The sequence below is a fragment of the Lygodium microphyllum genome, chromosome 27 (assembly GCF_053477565.2).
Source record: "Lygodium microphyllum isolate KBCC chromosome 27, Lygodium_microphyllum_v1.1.10, whole genome shotgun sequence".
NCBI classification, from domain to species: Eukaryota; Viridiplantae; Streptophyta; class Polypodiopsida; order Schizaeales; family Lygodiaceae; genus Lygodium; species Lygodium microphyllum.
This window is the reverse complement of record NC_141161.1, coordinates 71,317,210-71,337,088: the sequence shown is the minus strand read 5'-3', so window position 1 is coordinate 71,337,088 and position 19,879 is coordinate 71,317,210.

Here is a 19,879-nt window from a genome sequence, read left to right as displayed (position 1 = left end):
GGATCACGACATTTGGGTGGAGTATACCCATCCAAACACATTGTTTCCTACCACCTTTGATGAATATGACTATTACTACTTCTTTATCGCATACCCCTTCAACCTCTCCTCTAGAGTCTTCAAGGGGCTAATCAGCCGTCAAAGGGGAAGCCTTCTTCAGATAAGGAGGATTTATCTTCCCTTGGCGAGGGGGAGTCCCTACCCTAAACAGGTGCATTATAGGTATTAGAGGCTACTCAGTCTCTCTTGTAGTAGGATGAGCCTATTCAAGTCCCTCATTAGTACTAACTACTCATGCAAGATTCATGTGTTTCTCACATTCCCACTTCTTGTATAGGACCATGTAGATCAACTTGCTTACAAGCTGAGTGAAATAGTTCACTTTATGTGAACTATGCTCTTATGTCATAGTTTCTTCATACCAATGAGCCTACTATAGTTGAGGAGCTGTCACACATGATATTTGGTGTTAGGCCATGTAGGAGGAGCTTGATTCTATTGAACATAATTAGACTTGGGAATTGGTCCCGCATCCTTAGAAGAAAAATATGATAAGTGTGGTGAAGTGGAAATATAAGACCAAGTACCTTGAAAGTACCTTGATGATGGTTCCTTGGACAAGTAAAAAGCTAGGCTTGTTGCCAAGGGTTTTGCTTAGAGGGTAGGTTTTTTGAACTATTTTGAAACTTTTGCATCTACAACTAGGATGTTTACTATTTGACTTATTTTGGCTCTTGCAGCCCACCATGACTGGGGCATGTTTATCAGTCAAGTCTACCTTCTTGAATGGTGTCCTTGAGGAAGAGATTTATGTTTCTCAACCTCTAGGTTTTCTTGTCCAAGGTAAGGAGGACCATGTCTCCCGATTGCAGAAGGCCCTCTATGGCCTCTGAAGCAAGCTCCTCATGCTTGGTCCCATAGGATTGATCGCTCCTTTCTACAGAGTGGCTTCCATTGATCAACTCATGACCCCAACTTATACTTCAAGGTTGAGGATGATAGGTGTGTTTTACTAATCTTGTATGTGGATAATCATATTATTATAGGGAGCTTTACTCAAGAGGTTGATCATACTTAGGAGATTTTGTGATAGGAGTTTGACATGATGGATCTTGGGATCCTACATTTCTTCCTTGGTTTGGAGATCTATTAGATGGCACATGGCATTTTTATTTTGCAGCACAGGTACATCTCCGAGCTTCTCTCGGAGTTTGCTATGGCCGATTGTCGACCTCTTTCTTGCCCCATGGACCCAAAGTCCAAGCTTTTGGCAACCAAAGCTCCCCTTACCAAATGCCACCCATTATAGGTGTCTTGTTGACTATGGGTTATGCATTTCCCCTTGGATTAGGTGTTATCTCATAGAGCAATAAGAAGTTGCCTACTATGGCCCTTTCTTCTACAAAGGTAGAGTATCCTACCTTATGTTCTATAGCTATGGAGGGAGTTTGGCTTCATTGCATGTTGGGGGAGATGGATTTTCCTCAACCTAGACCTACAACGCTATGTGTGGACAATCAAAGTGCTCTAGCTCTAGCAAAGAACCCTGTGTTTCATGCTCACATGAAGCACACCAAGGTTTAGTACCACTATGTTCAAGAGCATATTCTAGATTCCAAGTTAGCAGTGGCCTACTTTCCTACAGAGGACAATGCTACAAATCTCTTCATGAAGCCTTTTCCCAAGGCTTCTATGCTTCATCACATGAGGTTGTTGGGTCTTCAGACTCTCCCAAGATCTAAGAGGGTGTTAACCGTCAGACGAACAAGGTGGAAAATCTGAAAAAGCTAAAGCAGAAGACAAAGGCCAAGGCAAAGTGAAACGGAAGACGAAGGCGCACCAAGAAAAATCTAGAAACACAAGAAGCACAGAAAAGTCCTAAATAAGGGAAAAAGACGCACAAGGAAAAGCGCAAGTCAATACTTTTGTAAAAGAGCGCAAGAGCATCATGGTTTAATTTAAAGAGCACCGGGCTCTCACCCGTGCAATTTGTAAAGGTAGATGGGTGGTAGGAAGGAAGCTAGGAAGATAGGAGGACAATGGGAAAAAGGGCCTAGGCCACATCCGGCCATGTAAAAAAGGGGATAAGGGGATGACTGCCCAAAAGGGATTTAGGATTTTGTATATAAAGTTGAAAAGTGAATGATAAGTTCATTCTTGTGTGTGGGCAAAAGTGGGTCTCCTCTTCTTCTTCTTCTTCTTCTTCTTCTTCTTGCTTGCTTGAGTTTGTGCTTGAGAGAGGGAGTGTGAGAGTGTGAGGGAGTGAGTGTGTGAGGGTGAGGGACCAAGGAGGAGAAGCTCTCCATCTTCTCCTCTCTTCTTCTTCTTCTTCTCTTCTCTTCTCTTGTCTTGCTCGTGGCTATGGAGCTTGGAGCGTGGAGCTTGAGGATGGAGCTTGCTTGAAGCTTGCACTTGGATCGTGGAGCTATCGGAGTGCGCGGGAGAGGAGGTAACTCGATCGGCATGGAGGTAAGCTCACTACACTCGTATATATGGATGGCGCGTCGGCTATGTGAGAGGTAGCCATTAGTGCTCGGCTTGGAACGCTTGAAACAATAAGTGGTCCGTGAGTCTTGGCGGTTGAGCGAAAGCTCCCACATTTTGATTTCATTGCCGGGACCAACGGATTCAAGCCTTGAGCCTTGCGCACTTCAAATTGAGCATTGAAGTAGGGTTTTTCCCGAACCGGTGCTTGAGGTTGATAGGTAGGAAGCGAGGGAGTTTGAAGAGGTATTCGATCTCCTTAGCAAGTAGGTTTTTGTTGTTTTGGACTTGGGAAAGCATGATGGAGTAGTGTAGGTATTTTCCTTATAGTTTTTTCTTGCATTAGGAAAGGATAGGAGAAAAACGTTGGAGCAAACAGTAGGGTTTTCTGTTGCTATATAACAGGCTGAAACAGGGAAAAGAAGGGCAAGAAATGAAAATTTGGGTTAAATGTTAGTAAGGGAAGCAAGATTAAGGTGAGTGCAGGCCTAGACAGGGTGTTAAGGGGCCAAGAGTGGCAAGAAAGGCCACATTGTGCATTGCAGGGTTTCAAGAGAGCAGGAGAGAGGAAGAAAGCTTCGTTGAGTGGATTTGCTTCGATCTAGCCATTCAGAGTTATTTGCCTAGCCCAGGTAATTCTACACCTTCCCCTACATGAGTAGGTTGGATCTGGAGGTACTGAACAGGTAGGAAGCCGTCGATCGCTTCGGTGCGACGAATTCTTTGAAGTTTGATAAAAATCGCGTCGTGTTCGGCCCGTTCGAGTGACGGCAATTCTGGGCCGAGTCCCAGAATTGGCCCTTGGACCGCTTGACCATTCGGCCCTCGAATCGCTTAGCCTCGGCCCATGGACCACCTGACTTGGACCACTCAACTCAGACGCGTCGAAATTCGGCCCTCGGCCCACTCAACTTGGACACCTGCTTGGCCCATCCGAATTGACCATTCGGACCAACTTTGAAATTCGGCCATCGGCCCACTTCACTCGGCCCTTGGCCCACGCAGCCGCTCGGTGGGCCGAATCAGGGACTCGACCCTCAGACGGGCCGAATCAAGGACTCGGCCCCTGCAACTCGGACTTGTTGGGCCGAATTTGGATTTTTTCAAATTTTAACCCGTAGACCTGAAACTGACCGAGAGACCATATAGAGCCGAAATCACATCATAGATCTATCACTGGGCTAAAATCTAGAGCAAGTAGTTCAAAACTTGGCCAAAAACGGTCCTTCAAATCACGCATGGTGTTTACCGTAGCGGCCCTACGAACCCCTGCAGAGGGCCCCCTCCGCACCTCTCCCAAGTAGGTTGGAGAGAAAATGTGCGCCGTGACAGGTCCTCCAAATTGGACCCTAGTGTAGTAATGGCTATACATGAGCATGGATTCTCACTTGCAAAAGAGCAACCAAGAGCCCATACCTGAACAGAGACAAATAGAGTGTTGGGGGTAAAGGCGCCTCCGCCTAGCCGCTCGTGTATTACTACACTGACAATCACCACCAGTGCACATTGTAGGTGGCGGGCGCCCGTCACCGTCACTTTATTCTTTATTCTTTTAGTGACAGTTTGAATAAAGGAAGGCCCGGTCACACATTGTGACTGTTGGAGTTCCCAATTCTTGTCTCTCTCTTTCTTGCTCTTACTCTCCCGCCATAGCTCTCGAGTGCAAGCTTCGATCCTTCTCACCTTTCAACTAGTATCAGAGCTCGGCTTCTCGACTCTTGGACTTGGTTCGTGGCATTCTCAGCTTCCCATCGACTCCCCACTTGCATTGGGTCTCCTTCCTGGCAGCCATATCCAACTCCTTCGAGCTTCCATCACTCCCCGGCTTCCCGAGCACCTTCCCGACCCCTTTGGGCATCCTTAAGGCATTTACACAGAGGTATTGTTTCACTCTTCACAGGGTTTTACTTCAGTCCTTTCAGTCTACAGGTCTAAGTAAGAAAGGGGCAGCCACCATTGAAGCTCTCTCTTCTTGTATCTCACTTGGTCTTGGAAGAGACTTGTTGGGGCTCATTGTGGCCCACCATTGGCCACTCCTCAAGCCCCCTACCACCCCTTTTATGGCCATGCTGATCAGCAGCCACTCCAGCCCTGTCCACGCTGTTTGCACTTGATTTTAGGCTGGTCTCCATCTGCATCACAGGGTACTACTCAAGCTTCAGGCCACTGGGCACTTAAACAGGCTTTGTTTGAGGCATTTGCACATGCTTTGATGCTTGGTATCGAAGGTTTGAGCATTGACATTGCTTATGGTCTGATTTAGCACTGTTTTGGGACTGTCATAACAGTCCACAAGTAGTTTATAACAGTGCTACAGTAACATTTGATGTTTATGCTTCCCCGGCATTGGCATTGGTCCCGTATGATGCCTACATGTTAGGGGAATGTATGCCTATTATTTGGCAACCATTTGGAGCTGATTTTGGTGCTGAAATTTCTCAATTTTGACAGTCATTCTTGGCTGCAATAAAAGCAGGCTAAAGCTATTACACATGCCTTGGGTTATGCCTATTGGTTCTGGCCTATGTCTTGGATATATGCCATGAAGTATTGATCTTCGGGGTACGACTTCGAGCTTGGATTTCATTCCGGATGCTTTTGGAAGAGCTTTGACATTACACACTCATTGACATGGTTCATGCTTGACAGTGGTATATGCTTTGACAGTGATGCTCCTTGGGTTTATGCATACCCGTTGCCTACGGCTTGATGCTCATGTCCCGATTGATTACCCTATGCATACGTTGAGCTTGAGTGCTCATTGAAGCTCTACCTTGGATGCATTTTGGATTATCTGGAGTTGTCTTGGATGTTACTTGGCTTGTCAGAGTTTGGATTGGGATGTACTTGATGTCTTACATGCTTATAGATGCTACATACGGATGCTCTACCATCTACATGTTTGAGATGTACTATTGATGTATTGTCTTGGACTTGTGTCATTGGCACTATGTCTTGCCTTGGTTTGAGCTCTTGAGCTCGTACATATGGCTTTTGTGCCAGTGGGAGCATTCTTGAATGCTTATCAGACATTGAGCAAGCGGTGCTTTTATGCATTGAGCAGTTCTATGCTATTTGAGCTTTTGAGACTATTTGGGATCTTTTACCCTTTGGGATGATGCATGGTTCATATGTCTTGGTTCATGTTCGATGCTTATGAGCTGACTCTTTGATTTGGGTTCCTCTCTTTGTGAGCTGACACCTACTTGTGTCAAGTCTTGGTAGTGGCAGGAACACTTTGCCTCGTTGACTGGGGGGTGTGCCTACTCACTAGCAGATGTTTGTATGACATGTTTGGGTGTTGGATTCATGCTTATCGACTATCATATGCCTATGTTATGCCCGCATGATGCCGACTTTGGTCTTGGCAATATCTGATTGACCTAGGATCCAATTTTGGCACTGTTAGCTCTACTGAAATCTTTAATTTATTACAGCAAGCATATATGTATGGACTGACATGGATTTTTCATGTTGAAATATTCTGAAATGATGTAATTTCATTAGTACTTGGTGGGCAACAACTTTGGTTACACTTTTCTCGCAGTCCACTTCCGGCTATGTATTCACATATGCTGGAGGTGCTGTTTCCTGGATGTCCAGGGTGTAGAAACGCATGGCCCTTTCGAGTATGTTGCAGCCACTGAAGCTTGCAAGGAGGCCATTTGGTTGGGTCGTTTGGTTGTTGACCTTGGTATTGATGCTATTCCTACACTACAATCGGATTCTATGAGTGCTATTCAGTTAGCCAAGAATCTGATCTTCCATGCGAAGATGAAACACATTGAGGTGAGGTATCGCTTCATACGTGGGGTCGTTGAGGACAAGTCTGTTGATCCTATCAAGATCTCGACTGACAAGAATCTTGCAGATCTGCTCACGAAAAGCCTCTCTATAGAGCGCTTTGCCATCCTCAGGAGGTTGATGGGCGTGGGATGAGATGACGTCTTTCCTCATCCTGTTATACATGTGTACATGTTGTACTGTCTTTTTCTTTTTCTTTTCACTCCTCACTAGGGTAGATTCTCCTTTAAGTGGGAGGTTGTTGGGGGTAAAGGCACCTCCGCCTAGCCGCCCGTGTATTACTACACTGACAGTCACTTCCACTGCACACTGCAGGTGGCGGGTGTCTATCACTGTCACTTTATTCTTTATTCTTTTAGTGACAGTTTGAATAAAGGAAGGCCCGGTCACACATTATGACTGTTGGAGTTCCCATTTCTTGTCTCTCTCTTTCTTGCTCTTGCTCTCCCGCCATAGCTCTCGAGTGCAAGCTTCGATCCTTCTCACCTTTCACAGAGACCCTAGAACCTCAATGGGCCAATCTAGCCAACAATGGCAAAAAGGCCACACTGCCAAAACACATACGTGTTGCATTCGGACTGCATCTAGTCAAAGCGAAAAGCAACAATATCAAGCTACAATAACGAGAATGACTAGATATGACAGTCCTGATGATAGATGCTCCTTGAATAGCACTGCACTGACGATCCAAGAAACCAATGGAGAATCCACATCTGGTCATGCAGTTGGGGACTCAAGGGCATTTGTCAGAAGGCTTAAATTTACAAGCCAAGACCTGGAAGACAAAGACACCATGAAAAGAGAGCACACCATCAATGCTCTGATTGATGAAGGAGTAGATTTTAATATCTTGACCTATGAAGCATGGACCCTACTAGGCCAGCCAGAGCTCACACCAACTAATGCAACTCTTAGCCCTTACGGGGGACACCCACAAGCACTCATAGGGAAGTGCAAAATCCTTGCGACAATTGAAACTGAAAGCTTGCCTATCCTATTTCATGTTCCTCCCAATAGTGCTAATTACGGTAAGGAAACCCTCCTAGGAAGACCCTTCAAAATGGAGACCAAGTGTGAGGCTGACTATGTAGCACAGAGGATACACCTGACACTACCGGGTGTGAGGATAGTCATAACCTTTAGCAAGGGTGACCTCATCGAACCTTGAGGGAAAGGCCAGGAAGGTGCTAACATAATAGTGAAGCCTGCTAACGAGAGTAAGGACTTTTTAGAAGAGTTGATACAAGCATAGGTTGAACAACGAGAACCAGTGAGTGAGGCCATGCCTGAAATAAGAAGGTCAAGAGACAATGCCAAGGACGGGCTTTGGACTTACAAATATCGTAGAAGACCCCAAAAGAAGCCCAAGCCTTACAGATGAAGGCATCGATGGAGGGTCAGCACAATGCCGTGATGGATATCCAAAGCGTTGCTATGTGCTCAAGGGTATTGCGCATGGATTTGGGTGCCAAAAACCCCTGTTAAACCTCCTTTGTCGACTGAAGGCCAGATCGTATCAAGAGCAAAGAAGCGTAGGAGGAGATCTAAATGAAAAACCAAGTCTCGAGTCAAAAGCATTGGAGTGACCGAGCCCCTCACGGTCGAAATCAAGAAACCAAACGGGACTAATCAGAGGGTAGATCCTCTGGCTAGTGTGCTTGACAAGCAGATATCAAATGTAATCGTTGAGGATATGCAAAGGCCACTAGTGCTCAAGGAGCTTTTGACTTTCCAAGAGGATAATGAGCACCATAGGCACAACATTGCTCGTAAGAAGGCTAATTGCTTAGCAAAGCAGATGGCACAATCATCTAATAGCCTCGAGCAAATCGTTCAGCCAGAGCTAAGTCCACCTAAGAGTCCCAGATCTCCTACACCCTCTTTCCCTAAATGGGCACAGGAAGCACAACAACAGTCATCAAGTACAGCTGCTCAATCCCAATCCCTATCTCCATCTAAGCTTCCAAATGTCCAAGAGGTGGGACATGACACCATCCGTAGCTCTCGGCCCAAGGATATGCCTGTGCACCCTAATGTGACTAGACAACTTATGCTCGATCTACACAGGTGAATGCTCAAAGGGCAACAAAAGACACGGCCACTTCCGATCGCCCTAGGGACTTGACATCACAATCCACCAAGATTAGCCATCCCACTGGACTAGTTGCTACCACTTCCAATCAGGGATCACAGCAGTCACAGCTCTTGGCCGTGACAACAACCCTTGCGAAATGTGTCCTTAGTAGTTCACCTGGGGGGAGGTGTCGCAACCAACATCCTTGACAACTCCAGCACTTCCAAAGCACCTAAAGCCTAGGCTTGAGGAGGAACCTCTCAAAGATGTGGCCAAGGAGATGGCGCATCTGACCAAGCAACCTAGCAAGGCTGTCCAACAGGGTGCAACTACGTCCCATGAGGATACACTAAAGAAGGGGAAAGCTGAGGCCCAACCAAGCACATCAATGGCTGTCCTAGTTCAGGGTCCTGAGTCATTAAGTTATGCACCTTCACTAACCAAGAAAAAGAGGAGAAAATAGTGAAAACAACAGCAGTTACAAGTGGTTGTGGACCCCAAGAACATTGAGACCAAGAGCCCTGGAGAGTTGAGGAATAAAGCATCGAGTCCATCCACCAATGAACTCAGTGATGTCTCCCCTAATAGCGGTGAAACCTCAGACACATCCATGTGGTCTGAAAAATCAAAGCAACCGTTACCATCAACGGTTCCAACACTCAATCCACCGACAACAGAACTCGCATTGACCAATCAACAGTGGATACAACGCTATCACAACAAGGTGACAAATTTATACCAGTCACATCCAAGGAGAACCATTACGCAATAACAAAGCCTCAAGAGAAACATGGAAACCCCGAGAGCATAAGCAATCCTAGCATTGACCAATCTTGCTCATCTAGGCCTGAGCCCTTAGCTATGCTAAAGCCTAGGCAAACTCCTAGAATCATGAGATAGCAACCGAGCAAGCCCTTGTTGAACATAGAAGTGTCGCAGAATGCTTAACTGAGTTGGATGCTAAACTCAAAGTATTCGCACGTGTCTACGTCCTTGCGGACATGGTACATTCCCCAAGAAGCAGCTCGGGGAATACTTGCCATTTCCCCTATCCTAGGAAGAGCAAGAACATCTTGACGAGCACTATGACAGGCTCCTGCATGAACGCATGAGACTCATCTCTGACAAGGAAGCCGATGAACTACGCTTAACTGTGACATTCAATGACGTACCAAATCTCTTAGAGAAAGAGCAACTAAAGCGACAATCAGAGAGTCAAAGTCACTTTGAAAAATATTGATTTGAAAACCATGTTGCAATGGCCGAACTAGGAGCCCAAGTCTAAGAGGAGCGACGGTCTCAAAGAGACCCAACCTATGTGGCACCAACTTCCTTTTGAGTGCTAACTACCATTCAGGGTACGGACTTAGCTGAAACTAGCCAAGAGAACTCTCTGTCTGATAAGGTTCTCACTGAGGAGGAGTTACATGTTGCCAGTAGACTCGGACAGGATTCCATGCTACTCGATGTTGCAAAATATCTATCATTATTGAGTAAGCAGCTACGAATACTATATGCGTGTGCCACACTCCAATACAATTCCGAGTTCTAAAATTGGCTTTTATCCTCATGAAGTGACATGGATTTGTAAATATGTATATAAATAAACAATGAAATTTGTGACCTTGTATAGATAATATCAACACACACAAGCAATGATAGTCAAGCGTAGGGAGAAGAGTTGGGTTTGACAAGTTGAGCTCCTCAGGTCCTCCTCTCACCACACATTTAGAAGTCGTGTGACCATTCTTGCCTCCAGGTGGAGGGCATGCAACCCTCATTACTACCACAAGAAGGCCTGACCAACATCTCTGATGGTGTAGATGGGGCACCATCCCTTTCTATGCACCTTTTCCCTTTCCGGTCTATCCTTCCGAGGATGAGCCCTGTCCCACTCCATGAAACCAGTCCATGTAACTTAGCATAAGCCAAGATCTGCTAATGGCTGGAAGCAAAACGAACATCAACAGGGGGCTGTCCCTCTACAATAAACGTTGCATGCCTCACCTCTCCCCTCCTCATCATATGCACTTGATAACCCATTGTATAATCCCTTCCATGCAAATAGTTTTATCCTGCCTCAAGGCCTAATCCTTGGTTCACATTTTGTAGGTCCCCCTATGGTAGCCGACATGGAGCACCCAGTGCAGCTAACTTGCAAGGACACTATCCGCCATCGAAGGGAGCATGTAGCACAAGCTCCTCCGCCGGAACGCTACGTACCTACCCTTAAAAGGTATGCAAAGAAATGAGGCCCCAAGCGACACCGCCCCGGATGTAGGCCAAAAAATCCTCATGCAATGTATCAATAGTCCTATTGTGATGATTGATATACAATTTCTACCTTTCCTTTTCAACTTGTGTTGAGCATTATTTCTCTATATTTTGTATTTTATTATTTCTATAATTAAGTCACTGGATAATGTAAAGTATTTATTATTGAGATGGCAAGCTCAATAGTGTGGATATTGATGATGGACTGCTTGGTTAGATGGGTCCATATGTCTATACTTAGCACATTAGTGATCATTATGATCCTCACATGGCCACTGACTTATCACTTATTATATTTTGTTAGTTACACATATTTACAACATGCATAGTTATAGCACAGGTCAATGTGATGTTTAACTTAGTAGGTCACTTTCCTTTATTTTGCATATTATTTATACTTTGTGTACATTGCATTATGAGAGGAAGGAGAAAGAAATACCATCAAGAAAACGTTTTGGACTCCATCCCTCTTCTTGTGTTCTTGGGCGAGGTTTCTCTTATGTGTGTTTGGCACAATAGCTCAAGTAAGTTCCCCTACCGTCACACAATTTGTGATATGGTATCAAAGCACTGTTACTTAAAGAGGCTAGTTTTGAAGGTTGAAGTGAAGAAGGAGCAAGGATTCAAGCAAGCAAGTAATTGGTAGGAAACTCTCCCATTCTCTTTGGATAGTGCCTATGGAGACACTAGAAGAAGAGCAAAGCAAAAAACTTAGATTACTATGAGATTTGGTATTTCAAGTTCTATTTTAGCTTCACAAGGGTGCAAGCAATCGTTTTAAAGCACACTATAATTTCCATTGTGTCAGACGTTCTCAAGTGCATAGGTTACATATTTCAAATACGTAAGTTATGAGATGTTTCTCAAGAAGAAAACACAAGGCTTATCTATAAATAGGTTGCAGATTGTATATATTATTGTGAGTAATAAATGATAAAGGTTGCTTGGTTCATTGTGCAAAAGTTTTGCTTGTTGTTTGGTACTCAATTGTGTCATTGTGGCTGAGAACATGGAAATCCAATTATTGAGAAGCTAGACAAGAACAACTACACGTCATGAAAGTTCTATGTGATAAACTTCCTTATTGGAAAGGGCCTCTATGAGTTTTTTTAAGGTGGAGAAAAGTAATTAGAGTTAAGTAATCTTGCAATTGCAGAAGAATTAAAGGCATAGAAATAATAAACTACAAAAGAAAAAAAATTAATGTGTTAGTTGTATATGTAGTCATTGATGATACTATGTTAGGCATATTAGAAGTGCAAAAAATACACATATAGCTTGGATAATCTTTGAGAACACATTTTTGATAAATACAAAGGTACAGAAGATTCAAATCAAGCAAGAGTTAAATGCATTGAAAAGAGAAAGATGTCTATAAATTAGTATGTTTTAAAGAAGCATCACAAATGCCTGAACGATTATTGATGTAATGCCTAATTATGATGATTTGGTTTCATCTACTTTCGGTAGCCTTAATAATGAGAAGACCTAGAAATCTTTTGGTACTTCTGTGTATTTGGGTAGCCTTAATAATGAGAAGGCCTAGAAATCTTTTGTTACTTCTGTGTATGTACAAAAGCTGTTTCTAGATTTTGATGAGTTGGTGTCTCTCACGATTGCTGAAGATATCAATATACACAGTGAATAATCTAAAAGAAGCAATAAACAGGTCTAAGCATTTAACTCAAGTTCAGGATGGGGATGTGGTAGGTCCTCTTCAATATGTCATGATATGGATTGTGCTAGTGGTAACTAACATAATAGGTTATCAATAGTTTGGTGACATGCAGATTTTGGGAGTCCATGGTAATTCTAGAGATAGGGAAAGCTTTTGAGGAAGAGGTGGATGGTAGAATAAAGGTTCTAGAAATTCTACCATTATCTGCCATTATCAAGGAAGAACAAATTATATTGCAACCCAACATTTTGATAAGAAGGATGACATTCATAGTGGCAAATTGTAGCAAGAAAATTATGCATCGTCTTTAAGACAGAATGATAAAAAAAATAGGCACTCGTTTATTATGAAACATATAATGAATGTTGTTACAGGAAAGAGGCATGTGGTAATGTATTATATGTTGATTCATTATAAATCTAATAATATATTCATCCATGTTGAATGCTTGGGAGAGATGTAGGATTTACAAAGTCCAGATCATGTAGAGAGGGGTGATGATCCATGTCATTTGATTTCACATATTGAAAAAGTTCCTTTGTCCTTGCATGATGGCCAAACAAAGTGTTTGTCATATGGTTTACATGTGCCATCCATCACAAAGATTTTGGTATTTGTTGGTCAAATGGTAGAGCATGGGTTGTAGGCTAGATTTAATGGAAGGGCTATTTTGTAGAAGACTTCAATAATAAGTACAAGTTGGTTGCAAAAGGAAGCAGAGTTGGCCACATGTTTACTTTGGATGCTAGAATTCCTGGTATAAATGTTGCTATGTATGCTTAAGGCAAATATGTGGTTGTAGAAATTAAGATATGGCACAAATATATTGGACATGTAAATATGTAGATGTTTAAATTAATGTAGTTGAAAGGATTGGTTACAAGCTTGCCTACATTCAAAGTTGTAGAATTGCATACATTTTGTGAAGCATGTCAACTTGGAAGCATGCAAGACAACCATTTTCTCATGACAAAGATGTAATCAAGCATATACTTGATATTGTGCATATAGATATTTGGAGGTCTGCCCAAAATGTATCACTTGGTAGTAGTAAGTACTTTGTTACTTTCATTGATGATTGCTCTAGGAAAGTTTCGGTATATTTCATGAAGAAAAAGAGTGAAGTGTTTTGAGCACTTCAAACTTTCAAGGTGGTTGTTAAAGTAGAAATATTCTTGAAAATTAGGTTCTTGAGGCCAAATGGAGGGGGGGAATGTCTCTCTAATGAGTTTAGTGATTTTTTGAGATCTCATGGGATAAAGCAATGGTTTACATGCAGGTATATCCCACAACAAAATGGGAATGTAGAAATAAAAAATAGACATATTACAAAATTTCCATGTGCATTGATAGCTTAAAAAAATATGCCCAATAATTTTTGTTTCGAGGCTTTTCATACTATTGTCTACATTGTGGATAGGTCTTCCACAGCTACAATTCATGGTATGACTTCTAAAGAACGTTTTATAGGCAAGAAACCTAATGTATCTATTGAAAGAATTCACTGTAACTTAGAACAAGATTGAAAAGAGTTGAGAGAACTACTAATTGCAAGAGAGTAGAGTCGAGAGACAAAAATGCACAAGAAACCATTGCAATTTTCCCCCATGCATTGGTGAGCATATTTCCCATGCATATATTTATTTTGATTTGATTATCTTGGTGCTCAAAATACAAAAGACATCTCAAAGTAGGCCCATACATTTCTCTTCCTTGCACAATTCATCTTTTCCAATTCTGTTCTCCAAACTAAACTATTTTTTAAAATATAATATATGAAAATATTAATCCTAATCTACTCAAGAGATACATCAAAATAATTGTAAAATTATAAATCTAGGCTCTTTTAAATGATCCCTAAAATAATCCACTAGCACTTGTGCACATACAACCATCACACTAAAGAGCATACATCTTAAATATAATAATTCCATGTTACTCGAGTTCCCAATAAATAAATATCTTTTATGCACCATAAGCGCTCTTTGAAGAATGATATTTTCACCTAATAATCTATTGCATCAAGCACAAATCACATCAGTCCCTACCATTTACCTACCAAGCATGAGTAACTAGTGTCACATGTAGGTATGTGCACAAGAAGTTATAATCATGAGGCAATTAAACAATGTTAAATTTTCCAAAAAATAAATTAAATCATCATCTTAATTTCGTGTAATTCTTCTTGTAATTTCTATGGCATGTCATGGGGTTCAAAAATGATTGTTCTCAATTAATAATAGAAGTTTACAAATAAATGCAAGGGCAATAAATTGCATGCCAACGTTGCCTCAATGTCGTGAATCTACAGTAAATCAACTAGGGAATTTTTTTTAATGTCAGTGTGCAATGAATCTTTGATCATTGGACACTTAATGTGTATGTGAATGATAAGTATTAATTAGAAAATCAGATAAAGAAGATTTTTGAATCCACTAGGATTCTTCAACAGATTGGTTTTTATATTTAACTAAATATCTATGATATTGATTATCAATATAGGTAGTGATCAAATCATGATCAATTATCTTTTTAGGAACTAAAATCCCAATGCCATTATCTAATAAAGGAGGATGAGTCAATAACGGAACATGGTGTAATTGGGGAGCTTGGGGGGAAGACATGAGGGTGGGTGGGACAGGGGGATATGGGGGCTGGTGGTGTGCTTCTGGGGGGTGGGGGGCTATGGGGGTTGGTGGGAGGGTGGCCATGGCCCAAGAGGTGATGCAGGGGGAGAGGGTAGGGAAAGGAGGAGAAGAAGGGCATGGAGGAGGAGGAGGGTAGGGCGAGGCGTAGGTGTGGCTGGTGTGGTGCAGGTGAGGAGGGAGTGCGACGAGGAAGAAGTGATGTAGGCAACAGTAGCATCAAGAGGAAGGAGCGCGGGAAGGACCCAATGGCATGCATTTTGAGGTGAAAACTAGGTGTGTGCATGGAAACAAGATAAAAAATTCTCTAAAAATTTAATTCAAAAAGATTTTGATAACAAATTAATGTACAATAAAAATAAAAAGTGGATGGGATGACAGGGAGAAGATGATGGACAACAAAAACGATAAATCCGGTATGAAAGACAAGCATTCACATGGAAATTTTGTAAAAAATACACTAAAAATGAGATAAAAATTAATAATGGAAAATCCTCTTATCAAAATGGAGTATAGGAAAAAGGAAAAGTATCCAATTTGATCAGACGGATAGGGATATCAAATCAAAATACAGATCCGGTGAGAAGCAAGGGCATTCACATGAAAAAAATGGTAAGAACACACATAAAAAGCATGCAAAAATCAATTCATGAAGATCCATCAATTGAAACACAAGGTAACAAAAAGAAAAAGTATCAGGGGAGTAGTGTGTGATAGGGCCGTTAGGTTAGAATGTGGTTCCGATGGCAAGAAGGTGCGTTCACATGGAAAAATATCAAAAATGCATATGAAAACATTATAAAAAATTAATAACATGAAATTTATGTGCCAGAACAAAGGGGAGAAAAAAGAAAATTTGTGTGATTGGACATGCAACTCAATGTTAACTAAGAAGGACACCATTTCGATGAGAAGAACACATGTTCTCATGGGAAAATAGCAAAAATCTCGTAAGAAAAATATCCACAAATATTAAAAAATGAATAATAACCAATCTGTACATCGGAATGATGGGTTGTAAAAAGAAAAAAATTCCAAGATAAGGTAAAGATCAGGCCTATCAGGTCAAATTGGAGTTCCAGAGTGAGGAAGGTGCATTTGCATGGAAACACATCCAATTCATTGAAAATTCTTCAAAAATTAATTATTAAGGAACCATTACTTGAAACAGAGGATAGTAAAAATGAAACATGTTGAGTTCAAAGGAACAAACATGATTCTAAGATTAGATTTCAATTTTGGTGAATGTAAGATACATGCACATGAAAGAACAACAAAATAAGGAAAAAGGCTAAATGGGCAAGGAAAGACCCTGGTGGGGGGATGGGGTAAAACAGGATGGTTGGGTAGGGAAGGGACCCTAACAAGGCATAGAGAAGACATCACATCATTTAAATATCATATAGTTGTGTGTTCATGAGGGTACGTAGATGAGACACATAAGGACACGTCCCCGTACTTAAAACCTTAATGGATCGGTTTGTCTAATCAACAAGGGCCTAGCACTTGACCATAAATCAAACTCTTACGGTAAACCATTTTCGACACACTAGGGGTTGGAGTCATCCACCATCGCAGGAGGTATCATAGCTCAGCTCAGTACGCGTCCAACATGGCAGGAACCATGCAGTAGCACCTAGGGAGCTAGCATTCTTATAGATGAAGAGCTGTTAAGTTATCGATGATGAAGAATATAACACTCAACTCAACAATCACTCATGTTAGGATGATAGACCAGTCTCTCGCCCCATGGCTCATACCACTCAAAGAGGAAGGAAAACAGCCCATATCTTACACCTTGTTGAGAAATTGATAAGAGGAATGGTGCAAAGGGACTATGCTAGCATGCACAGTTGATGATGCATCAATACATCCCAATCCATCTGACATAAGTGCAAGAAGGCAAACCAGGGATCCTTATAGTGTAGTACACAAAGCAGTGTGACATGTCCTGTGGTGATGGCAAAGGCCCGTCCTCATGTGTGTGCATAGGAAAATAGAAACATACTTGGTGCCAATGTCATAATGTCCCTCAATCCTCACCTCTCAGAGTTGATTGAAGGAAAAAATCAGTCGCACTCGTCTCCCCCCTCTCTCTCTCTCACTATGTTGATAGATATAGGAGGGCAACCCATACTTACATGCCTATCCAATTAGGATAAAAACTCACATCACTTAGGGTTTGTCGATGAAGAGTGAATTCATCTTGTCGATGATGTCAAATAGTGTCTGTTGATGAAGAGACCTACCCATGGAGGTAGCCAACATATCATGAACTTGAATTGTATGTAGAAGCAGTCATTTGCTATAGGAGTCAGACACAACTATCAAAGCACAAGACGACATAGCGCACCATGGGAGATGACTTTGGAATTGCATCTTGGGGATGTCAACTAAGAAGTTAGCTATTCTAAAAAGCAGGGTGTTACCACCTTTTCCATAGCATCCAGCTTCTTGTCCTGTTGAGAAATAACAAATGATGTATGCTTCAAGAAGAGATGTTCTGAATCCCATATGCACAATGAGGAGAGTGGAGAAGCTAAAAAGCTATAAAGACATGTACTTGGTTTACTTTTCAATGCAATGCTATTTGTACTTTGTACTTCATTATGTGTCTCTGTCATGGTCAGTTCAAGATTGTGTTTATGAGTCCAAGCCTACATCTTGGAACCTAATTCACTTGAGCAATAGATTGTCTTCTTGTGCATGTCACTATGAGTCTTGTTACCGACTTCCATCCTCCATAGTTAGTGCTATGCTCTAGATCCATGTTTTGTCACATGTCCAAGGGTGTTTGCCACTTTTTCCTGGAACAAGACTTGTTATGATAGGGAATTTTTTCCTTTTCTCCAATAATAATTTTTAAAAATTCTTTTATTTTTCTTTTTTATTTTTATTTTTTCTACTCCTGAGAGTGTTTCCACCTTTTCTTGAAGAACAGGTCAGCATGACAAAGATCGAAGTTCTTTTTTCTCATAACAATTTTTAATTTTTTTTCCTTCCCTCTACTCACAAAGGTATTTCCACCTTTTCTCGAAGAGATCAGGTCGACATGATAGGGACCGAAGTCCTTTTCTCTCATGACCTATTTTTCTTTTCTATTTTTTTTTCTTTTTTTCTTACTTTAGGTAAAAGGTAGAACACCATAGATCAAGAAGAAACCTTCCTACATCGGTTGGATTGAATAGAAAGGTAATTGAATTGAGGTGGGAAGTGGAGACAAGGGGCTTAAAAAATGATGCCACCCCATTAGGATAAGAATGACAACTATCAAAAACAGTATGAGAAGTAGTAAGGAGCAATTCCAAAGAGGGAAATGGATTGTTAGTTGTGATTGTCAGGATCCCTAGAGAGGGTAATACTTCTTTAGATGGTAACCATTAATCAAGAAGGGATCATTAGAGGCATCAACAACCTATAGAGCCATTAGGGTTGACAGTAAATACCTTGTAGGGGCCCATCCAATGTTGTTGAAGCTTTCCTAAAAACTTGTCAAAGTGTGAATCATAGGCAAGGACTAGGTCACCTTGAATTCTTTGTGCTTGACGAAGCTGTCATGGTAAGCCTTTCACTAAGCCTGTATGGCTTCCATACACTATAAGGTCATCGTGCAAGTCTCGTCCAAAAATTCCAAGTGCATGAGGTAGTGCTGCAAGGACTCATCATCTCTCAAGTGCTCTATGATAGCCACTCGCAAAGAGGGTACATCTACCTCGATAGGAAAGATAGCTTCTATGCTATACACCAGCTAGAAAGATGTATGTCCTATAGCAGCCTTATGGGAGGTTCTATACACTCAAAGGTTCTCTGTAAGTTGATCGTCCCAATTGAGGTGATGTGTAGTAATCATCTTCATCAAGTTTGAATAGATGGTGCAATTGGTAACTTCAACTTGGACGTTGGCTCTGGGATACTAAAGTGTGGACTTGTGATGGTAGATCTTGTAAAGCTCTATCAGCTCTTCCATAATCTTATTCAGAAAGTGAGTACCTCTATCACTTACTAGCTCTAGGAGACTGCTAAAATGGATAATGATATTCTCGTACAGGAATAAGGCCATGATGTTGCCATCATCCCACTTAAGAGCCTTAGCTTCACACCACTTTATCACATAATCCATACATACTAGAATATATCGGTTTTGCTTCCTTCTATTTGGAGGGTTGATTGGGCCCATTAAGTCAATGCTCCACTTCTCGAATGGCTTCAAGGAAAGGATGGATGTAGTGACATGGCACTAAATTTGGTAGTCTTTTCCATCCGCTGATAGGCATCACAACACTTGCAGTAATTGTAGGCATCTTTATGTAGTATAGACCACTAATAACCTGTGAATAGAGCTTTTTTACTATCACTTCTCTCGCAAAGTATCCACCATAGGGCTTATTGTGGCATGCTTTTAGTATGATCCCGATCTTATCTCTCGCAACACATCTCTATAACACTTTATCTTTTCCTCTCTTGTACAAAACGCCACCTAATAAAGTATAGGGGGTTGATTCCAACAAAAGCTTCTTCTTCTCTCTACTAGAGATGCTAAGGGGAGGCATGGCCTCAACCCGTGCCTCTAACCATTTACAATTTGCACAGTCAACGCTCTTTTACACAATAAATCATAGTGCGTCTTGCGCTCTTTTACACAATAAAGCATAGTGCGCCTTGCGCTCTTTTACAAAAGTATTGACTTGCACTTTTTCTTATGCAACTCTCTCCTTGATTTAGGACTTTTTTGAACTTCTTGCGTTTCCAGATTTTTCTTGGCGCACCTTCGTCTTTCATTCCACTTTTTCCTTGGCCTTATCTTCTGCTTTAGATTTTTCAGATTTTCCACCTTGTTCGTCTGAGGATTATCATGCGTCTTGACTTTTATCATCGTCTTCCGTGTCTTTGCCTCTGTAGGGGCTCTGTAAGAGAAGAACA